Source organism: Nicotiana attenuata, unplaced genomic scaffold (assembly GCF_001879085.1).
Source record: "Nicotiana attenuata strain UT unplaced genomic scaffold, NIATTr2, whole genome shotgun sequence".
Taxonomy (NCBI): Eukaryota; Viridiplantae; Streptophyta; class Magnoliopsida; order Solanales; family Solanaceae; genus Nicotiana; species Nicotiana attenuata.
In genome coordinates, this window is record NW_017671415.1 from 149,974 (window position 1) to 160,796 (window position 10,823).

The following is a 10,823-nucleotide window of genomic DNA, read 5'->3' on the forward strand; positions in this document are numbered from 1 at the left end:
CTAATTTTTCGAGAAGTGGGCCCGGGGCTCGGGTTTTGCCAACTTCATGGTTTTTGATATTTTTTGAGTCTTTTCGATTGGGTTATGATCCATTAGCCTATTGTGATGTATTCCTTGTGGTTTTGATCAGATTCGACGTGCGAGGAGGTCGATTCGAGGGGAAAGGCATAGCGAACTAGACTTTGGCCAGCTAGAGGTGAGTAATGATTTTAAATGATGTTCTGAGGGCTTGAGACCCCGGATTTGCATAACTTGGTGTTGTGTTGAGATGAGACACGCGTTCAATGACGAGCGCGGGGTCATTTACTATTAGGGGCTGTGACTTGGTCCAGCCCGGATAATATTTTACTGCGTGTCAGCTATGACCTGTTGTTTTCACTATGTTTTGGGCTCATTGCCATACTTGGGCTTGTTGCCGACTGTTTGAACTCTTTGTGAACTGTTATCACTGCTTTCCCTCACTATTTGAACTCAGTCCATGTGATTTACACTGTTTCATGAACTCAGCTATATTTTTACTCAAGCTTGGAGTTTTAACTGATATTTAAACTATTGTTGAGCTGGGTATTATTGTTTACCGATGCCCGAGGGGCTTTGACTATTTTTGGACTGATTGAGGCCAAAGGCCTTATGTAAGGGCATGATGAGTGAGGTGAGAAGGCTTTCAGGCCTCGAGTGCATTGTGAGCAGGCTTTCAGGCCTCGTATTGATATTGTTCAGGCTTTCAGGCCTTGTTGATAGCGCTTGGGCTGTAGGAGCCCCTCCGGAGTCTGCACACCCACAATGAGCGCGGGTACCCATCTAGAGTGATTAAATATTGAACAGTGGTAACAATGACACTGTTATACGCGTTTGGTCAGGTAACAATGACTGACCAGTCAGGTAACAATGACTGACCAGTGGTAACAATGGCACTGTAATACGCATTTGGTCAGGTAACAATGGCTGACCGGTCAGGTAACAATAGCTGACTTACTTGTTGAGTATGATTTATTTTTAACTGTTTTCCAAAAAGATTTTCTTACTATATTTCACTGGTTTCCACTGTTTATCTAATGTTGCTGCTTGAGATAGCATTATTTGTGCCCTTGTGGGATTTTATGTTCTCAGTCATTATTTATTCTTATTACTCACTGGGTCAGAGTACTCACATTACTTCTTGCACCATGTGTGCAGAGACAGGCACAGCTGAATTCGTACCTTAGCGCTGATTTCCTTCCAGACCAGGCGGACTAGGAGAGACGAGGTAGCTATCGACGTCCACAGCCCCGTTTCTCCCTTATCTCCTGCATATTTTATTCATCTTCAAACTATGTTCCCAGACTTGTAGTATTTTCATCAACTCTGTAGTAGCTCGTGACTTGTGACACCCCGATAATCGGGCTGAGTTTGGGATGGTTTTTTTCCCATTATTGTTACGTTTATTTCCGCACTTATGATTAATCAGTATCTATGGTTTAAACCTGTTTATGCTAAGAAATTGTTAAAGGTAGTTTTTATTGTTCTGTTGGCTGGTTTTGTCTTCACGAGAGATGCCATCACGACCGGGTGGGAATTGGGTCCTGACAAGTTGGTATCAGAGCCTAGGTTACTAGGTCTCACGAGTCATGAGCAGGTTTAGTAGAGTCTCGCGGATCGGTACGGAGACGTCTATACTTATCCTCGAGAGGCTGCAGAACCCTTAGGAATACTTCACATTCTCGAAATTCTTGTCGTGCGATTTTGTTGATCCGGGAACTAAACTTCTGTGTTCTATCCTCTCGCAGATGGCGAGGACCCGCACTACAGGACGAGACAGACGCCCACCGGTACCACCTACTGAGGGTAGTAGAGGTCGCGGGGACGGTCGTGGTCGCGGTAGGGGCAGGGCCGCGAGGGCAGCACCCATTGCCCCACCAGTTGCCCCGGCTCAGGATCAGGCCCCAGCTGCAGACATTCCAGCAGCACCTGTACAGGCACCGGCAGTGCCCATTGTGATTCCGGGTCTCCAGGAGACCTTGGCTCAGATACTATCAGTTTGCACTGGCCTAGCCCAGGTAGTTTCAGCCAATGCTACAGCAGCTACTTCTCAGGCCGGGGGAGGCAGTCAAAACCCCGCTGCTCGCACACCGGAGCGGGTTATACAGGGTTTACAGACACCAGGAGCAGCCCCAGCTTAGCCAGTTGCACCAGTTGCACCAGTTGCACCAGCTCCAGACTACATGGTTCCAGCTATGCCAGACGATGAGCAGCGTCGTCTTGAGAGGTTCAGTAGGCTCCAGCCTCTATTTTTCAGTGGTGCTCAGGGCGAGGATGCCCAGGGATTTCTGGACAAGTGTCAGCGTATGCTTCGGACAGTAGGGATTTTGGAGACCACCGGGGTAGCATTCACCGCATTTCAGTTCACTGGGGCTGCCTTCACATGGTGGGAGTCATATGAGCGGCGTAGGCCGGCAGGTGCAGCGCCTTTGTCATGGCAGGAGTTCTCCACTATCTTTTTTGAGAAGTGGGTACCACAGTCTCAGAGAGAGGAGCTGCGTAGGCAGTTCGAGTGGCTTCGACAGGGAGACATGACTTTGTGATCCCAGTCATGAGGGCGGAGATTTCTGAGTTGGCCCGTCATGCCTCGTGGATAGTTCCGCCGACAGAGAAGGATCAAGAGGTTGTAGATGGACTTAACTATCACCTCCGTGTTCTGATTGACTCGGAGAGAGTTCTGGGGTATTTTCCTTTGAGGATGCAGTTGATATTGCTCGTGATATTGAGATGGCTCGCCGTCAGGAGAGAGAGGAGAGGGAGGCCAAGAGGCCTTGAGGTTCTGGTAGCTTCAGTGGTGCTCCGTCTAGGGGTGAGTTCCAGCAGAGCAGAGGTCGTTCATTTAGGCCTCCTCAGTCAGCTCGCTCTGAGTATCGTGGGTCATATTCCGGTCGAGGTCATCAGCGGTATAGCAAGAGTCAGCCATCCCTCGGCGCTTTCCAGCTCAGGGTTCATCACGAGCTCCATCTGTTTAGGGTTCCTCCAAACCGAGTGCATCAGCCAGTCACTCTGATGGTACGAGGTTCCCTTCAGTCCATTCCCCAGCACCCGGAGCTGTTATGCAGTGCGAGAAGTTGGCACATGTGGAGCAATGTCCTCGGCGCCTGTGGTAGTCAGTCTCAACAGAGGGGTCAGCCCTCGTCTTCTGGCCCATCTTCTTCAGCACCTGCCCCGCCAGCTAGGGGTGAGAGTCAGCCAGCTAGGGGTCGCCCCAGAGGGGGAGGCCGATCGGACGGTGGCCAGGCACGATTCTATGCTCTCCCAGAAAAGAGAGACGCTATTGCATCAGATGCTGTTATCAAAGGTATTATCTCAGTCTGCCACAGGGATGCCTCTGTCTTATTGATCCCGGTTCTACCTACTCTTATGTGTCTTCATATTTTTCCCATCATCTGGGTACGATCCGCGAGTGTCTTGCCTTACCTGTGCATGTATCTACCCCGGTGGGTGATACTATTGTTGTAGACCATGTGTATCGGTCTTGTTTGAGTGACTATTGGGGTCTGGAGACCCGAGTTGATCTGTTGCTGTTGAGCATGGTAGATTTTAATGTTATTCTGGGTATGGACTGGCTATCTCTGTACCATGCTATTCTGGAATGTCATGCCAAGACAGTTACGTTGGCTATTCCGGGTGTTCCGAGGATTGAGTGGCGTGGTATGACTGACTATGTTCCTAGCAGGGTGATCTCTTTCCTAAAGGCCCAACGGATGGTTGGGAAGGGTTGTCTATCGTATTTGGCGTTTGTGAGAGATGTTGGAGCTGAGACTCCTAGTCTTGATTATGTGCCCGTTGTGAGGGACTTCCCTGATGTGTTTCCAGCAGACCTGCCGGGCATGCCGCCGGACAGGGACATTGATTTTGGTATTGATCTGGTGCCGGGTACTCAGCCCATTTCTATTCCTCCGTATCGCATGGCACCAGCAGAGTTGAAAGAACTAAAGGATCAGCTTCAGGAGCTCCTAGATAAGGGGTTCATTCGTCCGAGTGTGTCACCATAGGGTGCACCGGTCTTGTTTGTGAAGAAAAAGGATGGCACAATGAGAATGTGCATTGACTATAGGCAATTGAACAAGGTGACAGTGAAGAACAAGTATCCCCTACCCCGTATTGATGATTTGTTTGACCAGCTCCAGGGGGCAAGGGTATTCTCCAAGATTGACCTCCGTTCAGGCTATCACCAGCTGAAGATTAGGGATTCAGATATTATGAAGACTGTTTTCCGGACGAGATATGGGCACTAGGAGTTTCTGGTTATGTCCTTTGGGTTGACTAATGCCCCAGCAGCATTCATGCACTTGATGAACAGTGTATTTCGGCCGTATCTGGATTCATTTATGATTGTTTTTATTGATGACATCCTGGTGTACTCGCGTAGCCAGGAGGAGCACGCAGAGCATTTGAGAGTGGTATTACAGAGATTGAGGGAGGAGAAGCTTTATGCAAAGTTCTCCAAGTGTGAGTTCTGGCTTAGTTCTGTGGCTTTCCTGGGGCACGTGGTGTCCAGTGATGGTATTCAGGTTGATCCAAAGAAGATAGAGGCGGTACAGAGTTGGCCTAGACCGTCCTCAGCCACAGAGATTCGGAGTTTCCTCGGTTTGGCGGGTTATTATCGCCGGTTCGTCCAGGGTTTTTCATCTATTGCTTCGCCCTTGACCAAGTTGACGCAGAAGGGTGCACCATTTGTATGGTCGGACGAGTGCGAGGAGAGCTTTCAGAAGCTCAAGACAGCTTTGACCACGGCTCCAGTGTTGGTGTTGCCATCAGCTTCGGGTTCTTACACTGTATATTGTGATGCTTCGAGAGTTGGGATCGGATGTGTGTTGATGCAGGAGGGTAGAGTTATTGCATATGCTTCTCGTCAGTTGAAGCCTCACGAGAAGAACTACCCTGTACATGATTTGGAGTTGGCTGCTATAGTTCATGCTTTGAAGATTTGGAGGCACTATCTGTATAGAGTATCATGTGAGGTATTCACCGATCTTCGCAGCCTTCAGCACCTGTTCAAGCAAAAGGATCTTAATTTGAGACAGCGGAGGTGGTTGGAGTTACTCAAGGACTATGATATTACTATTTTGTACCACCCGGGGAAGGCCAATGTGGTGGCCGATGCTTTGAGCCGGAAGGCGGTCAGTATGGGTAGTTTGGCATACATTCCAGTTGGGGAGAGGCCCTTTGCAGTTGATGTCCAGGCTTTGGCCAATCGGATGGTGAGGTTAGATATTTCGGAGCCTAGTCGGGTGTTGGCTTGTATGGTTTCTCGGTCTTCCTTGTATGACCGCATTAGAGAGCGCTAATTTCTTTCCAGACCAGGCGGACTAGGAGAGACGAGGTAGCTGTCGACGTCCACAGCCCCGTTTCTCCCTTATCTCCTGCATATATTCATCTTCAGACTATGTTCCCAGACTTGTAGTATTTTCATCAACTCTGTAGTAGCTCGTGACTTGTGACACCCCGATCATCGGGCTGAGTTTGGGATGGTTTTTTTCCCGTTATTGTTACGTTTATTTCCGCACTTATGATTAATCAGTATCTATGGTTTAAACCTGTTTATGCTAAGAAATTGTTAAAGGCAGTGTTGATTGTTCTGTTGGCTGGTCTTGTCTTCACGAGAGACGCCATCACGACCGGGTGGGAATTGGGTCGTGACAAGTTGGTATCAGAGCCTAGGTTACTAGGTCTCACGAGTCATGAGCAGGTTTAGTAGAGTCTCGCGGATCGGTATGGAGACGTCTATACTTATCCATGAGAGGCTGCAGAACCCTTAGGAAAACTTCACATTCTTGAAATTCTTGTCGTGCGATTTTGTTGATCCAAGAACTAAACTTCTGTGTTCTATCCTCTCGCAGATGGCGAGGACCCACGCTACAGGACGAGACGGACGCCCACCGGTACCACCTACTGAGGGTACTAGAGGCCGCGGGCGCGGTTGTGGTCGCGATAGGGGCAGGGCCGCGAGGGCAGCACCCATTGCCCCACCAGTTGCCCCGGCTCAGGATCAGGCCCCAGCTGCAGACATTCCAGCAGCACCTGTACAGGCACCGGCAGTGCCCATTGTGATTCCGGGTCTCCAGGAGACCTTGGCTCAGATACTATCAGTTTGCACTGGCCTAGCCCAGGTAGTTTCAGCCACTGCTACAGCGGCTACTTCTCAGGGCGGGGGAGGCAGTCAGACCCCCGCTGCTCGCACACCGGAGCAGGTTATGCAGGGTTTAAAGACACCGGGAGCAGCCCCAGCTCAGCCAGTTGCACCAGTATGATGACCCGCATTTGCTTGTCCTTACAGGGTCCAGCATGGTGATGCTAGAGATGTGTCTATTAGTGATGATGGCGTGTTGAGGATGCAGGGCCGGATTTGCGTGCCCAATGTGGATGGGCTTCGGGAGCTGATATTAGAGGAGGCCCACAGCTCGCGGTATTCCATTCATCCGGGTGCCGCGAAGATGTATCAGGATTTGAGGCAGCACTACTGGTGGAGGAGAATGAAGAAAGACATTGTGAGTTATGTAGCTCGGTGTCTCAACTGTCAGCAGGTCAAATATGAGCATCAGAGGCCCGGTGGTGTACTTCAGCGGATGGATATTCCATAGTGGAAATGGGAGAGGATTACTATGGATTTTGTGAGTGGTATCCCTCATACCTCGAGGAAGTTTGATTCGATTTGGGTGATTGTGGATCGGCTGACCAAGTCCGCGCACTTCATTCCGGTGTGTACTACCTATTCTTCGGAGCGGCTGGCAGGGATTTTCATCCGGGAGATTGTACGGCTGCATGGGGTCCTAGTTTCTATCATCTCAGATAGGGGTACTCAGTTCACTTCCCAGTTTTGGAGGACTTTTCAGCGGGAGTTGGGCACACAGGTGGAGTTAAGCACAACGTTTCATCCTCAGACGGACGGGCAGTCCGAGCGTACTATCCAGATATTGGAGGACATGTTGCGTGCCTGTGTTATTGATTTTGGAGGTTCTTGGGCTGAGTTCTTGCCACTTGCAGAGTTTTTTACAACAACAGTTATCAATCCAGTATCCAGATGGCGCCGTATGAGGCCTTATATGGGAGACGGTGTAGATCTCCGGTTGGTTGGTTTGAGCCCGGCGAGGCTAGACTATTAGGGACAGAGTTGGTCCAGGATGCCTTTGAGAGGGTGAAAGTGATCCAGGAGAGACTTTGCACAGCTCAGTCGCGTCAGAAGAGTTATGCGGACCGGAAGGTTCGAGATGTATCTTATCTGGTGGGCGAGAAGGTCTTGCTGAAGGTTTCGCCTATGAAGGGCGTTATGCGGTTTGGAAAGAAAGGGAAGCTGAGTCCGCGGTTCATTGGCCCTTTTGAGATACTTAGGAGGATTGGGGGGGTGGCTTATGAGCTTGCTTTGCCACCCAGCTTGTCTAGTGTTCATCCGGTATTCCATGTTTCTATGCTTCGGAAGTATGTTGGGGACCCGTCTCATGTGTTAGACTTCAGCACAGTTCAGTTGGATGACGATTTGACCTAAGATGTGGGGCCAGTGGCTATTTTGGGTCGTCAGGTTCGAAAGTTGAGATCAAAGGATATAGCTACGGTGAAGGTGCAGAGGAGAGGTCGGCTCGTGGAGGAGGCTACCTGGGAGACCGAACGGGAGATGCGGAGCAGATATCCACACTGGTTTCAGACTCCAGGTATGTTTCTTGACCCGCTCAAGGACGAGCATTTGTTTTAGTTGGGGAGGATGTGACGACCCAGCCCGTCGTCACGTGAGTACTGCCCTGTTTCTCCCACATTAGGCTTCTTCATGTTTCACTATCAGTATTTGGTGTGTTATAATTGATTCGGATTGGTCTTGGTAGCCAATGAGACACTTAGTCTCTTTCAAGAAGGCTTAAGTTGGAAAAGTCAACCAGACGTTGACTAATGAGTTAGAGGGCTCAGATGTGATTTTCGGTGATTCGGTTAGCTTAGGGGGATGATTTGTGACTTAGGAGTGCGATCGGAATTGATTTTGGAGGTCCGGTGTAGAATTAGGCTTGAATTGGCGAAGTTAGTATTTTGGCGAATTCCGGTTGATAGGTGAGATTTTGATCCGAGGGTCGGAATAGAATTCCGAGAGTTGCAGTAGTTCCGTTAGGCGATTTTGGATGTGTCTGCAAAATTTCAGGTCATTCGGAGGCGTTTTGGTCGGGTTTTTGATCGAATGCGTAATTCGGAAGTTTTTAAGAAACTTAGGCTTGAATCCGATGTGATTTAATGGTTTTAGCGTTGTTAGATGTGTTTTGAGGATTGGAGCAAGTTTGAATGAGGTGTTAGGATGTGTTGGTGTATTTGGTTGAGGTCCCGGGGGCCTCGGGGTGAATTCGAGTGGTTAAACGAGAGTTTTTGGAAGTTGCTTCAGGTCTGAGATTTGTGTCATCTGGTATTTCCGCTTCTGCGGAAATGGACCGCAGAAGCGATTTCGCAGAAGTGGGTGGAAAAGCGCAGAAGCGACCTTGTGTTGAATTGATGAGTTCCGCATAAGCGGACCCCTTTTCGCATCAGCGGGTCCGCAGGTGCGAGTGAATAATCGCAGAAGCGGTCTTGGGTAATCCGCAGAAGTGGAGAATATGTCGCAAAGGCGAAAGTGGTAAGTTAAGTGACTAACCGCATAAGCGGGGAGATGGCCGCAGAAGCGGTCCCGCATATGCGGAAGCGGGACCGCATAAGCGAAAATCGCTGTAGGCAGAAGGGGTTCTATAATATCATTTTCATCCGCGAGGGTTAAGTTATTTCCACCATTTTTACACGAGCTTGAGAACTATTGGATGGATTTGAAGGAGGATGTCGACTAGGTGTGATTGGAGGTAAGTCCCTTGACCCAAATACATGAAATTATGATAAATTTAACATGAAAATTGGTTGAAATTCATCAAAAGGGGGTAAAGCTAGGGCTTGAGAATTTGTAATTTTGAAACGGAATTTGGAAGGTCAAATGGACTCCGATTTTGGTAAAAGTGATATGTATGGACTCGTGGCGAGACGAGGAATCCGGTGATGTGAATTTCATAATTTTTCGAGAAGTGGGCCCGGGGCTCGGGTTTTGCCAACTTCGTGATTTTTGATGTTTTTCGAGTCTTTTCGATTGGGTTATGATCCATTAGCCTATTGTGATGTATTCCTTGTGGTTTTGATCAGATTCGACGTGCGAGGAGGTCGATTCGAGGGGAAAAGGCATAGCGAGCTAGACTTTGGCCGGCTAGAGGTGAGTAATGATTTTAAATGATGTTCTGAGGGCTTGAGACCCCGGATTTGCACAACTTGGTGCTGTGTTGAGATGAGACACGCGTTCAATGACGAGCGCGGGGTCATTTACTATTGGGGGCTGTGACTTGGTCCAGCCCGGATAATATTTTACTGCGTGTCAGCTATGACCTGTTGTTTTCACTATGTTTTGGGCTCATTGCCATACTTGGGCTTGTTGCCGACTGTTTGAACTCTTTGTGAATTGTTATCACTGTTTTCCCTCACTATTTGAAATACTATTTGAACTCAGTCCATGTGATTTACACTGTTTCGTGAACTCAGCTATATTCTTACTCAAGCTTGGAGTTTTAACTGATATTTGAACTATTGTTGAGCTGGGTATTATTGTTTACCGATGCCCGAGGGGCTTTGACTATTTTTGGACTGATTGAGGCCAAAGGCCTTATGTGAGGGCATGATGAGTGAGGTGAGGAGGCTTTCAGGCCTCGAGTGCATTGTGAGCAGGCTTTCAGGCCTCGTATTGATATTGTTCAGGCTTTCAGGCCTTGTTGATAGCGCTTGGGCTGTAGGAGCCCCTCCGGAGTCTGCACACCCACAGTGAGCGCGGGTACCCATCTAGAGTGATTAAATATTGAACAGTGGTAACAATGACACTGTTATACGCGTTTGGTCAGGTAACAATGACTGACCAGTCAGGTAACAATGACTGACCAGTGGTAACAATGGCACTGTAATACGCATTTGGTCAGGTAACAATGGCTGACCGGTCAGGTAACAATGGCTGACTTACTGGTTGAGTATGATTGATTTTTAACTGTTTTCCAAAAAGATTTTCTTACTATATTTCACTGGTTTCCACTGTTTATCTGATGTTGCTGCTTGAGATAGCATTATTTGTGCCCTTGTGGGTATTTATGTTCTCAGTCGTTATTNATATGGCAGGATCATCATAGTCCCTGAGGGTGACGAGTAAGAGTTATTTGTTATTTTTACTTTTTTTGTTTTGTACAATTTTACTAATATATTAATGTGTTTTTTTATTATTAAATTGCAGGTTCATCCCTAGTAATATTACTACAAGGATCATCACCAAAGCCACCAGAAATCTTTATGATGGTCCTTATGCGACTTGGAGTGAATTCGCATTCTCGCTGAAGGAGGCAATCTTCAATCAATTTAAGGTATAAATGTTCTTTTAAGCAGTATAAATATTTATATTTATGATATTTCCATCTAAATATGTATTATAGAATATAGCTTAGCTTATATATATATATCTAATTATATCGAATTTAGCTTATATATAACGAATATAGCTTTTATATATTTTCGGTAAAAGTTTAGTGCGTTAATACATAATTAATCAAAAGTTAAGCGCATTAATACTTAGCTTTTATTAGCTAATGCACTAATACTTATTGCATAGTGTGTGTGTATATATATATATATATATATATATATATATATATATATATAAAATCTAATGCACTAATATACTATATTATAAGTAGTTAATATACTTAACTTTTGAATAATTATTAGCTAATAAAAGCTAAGTATAATATATCGAATATAGCTTTTATGATATTTCCATATAA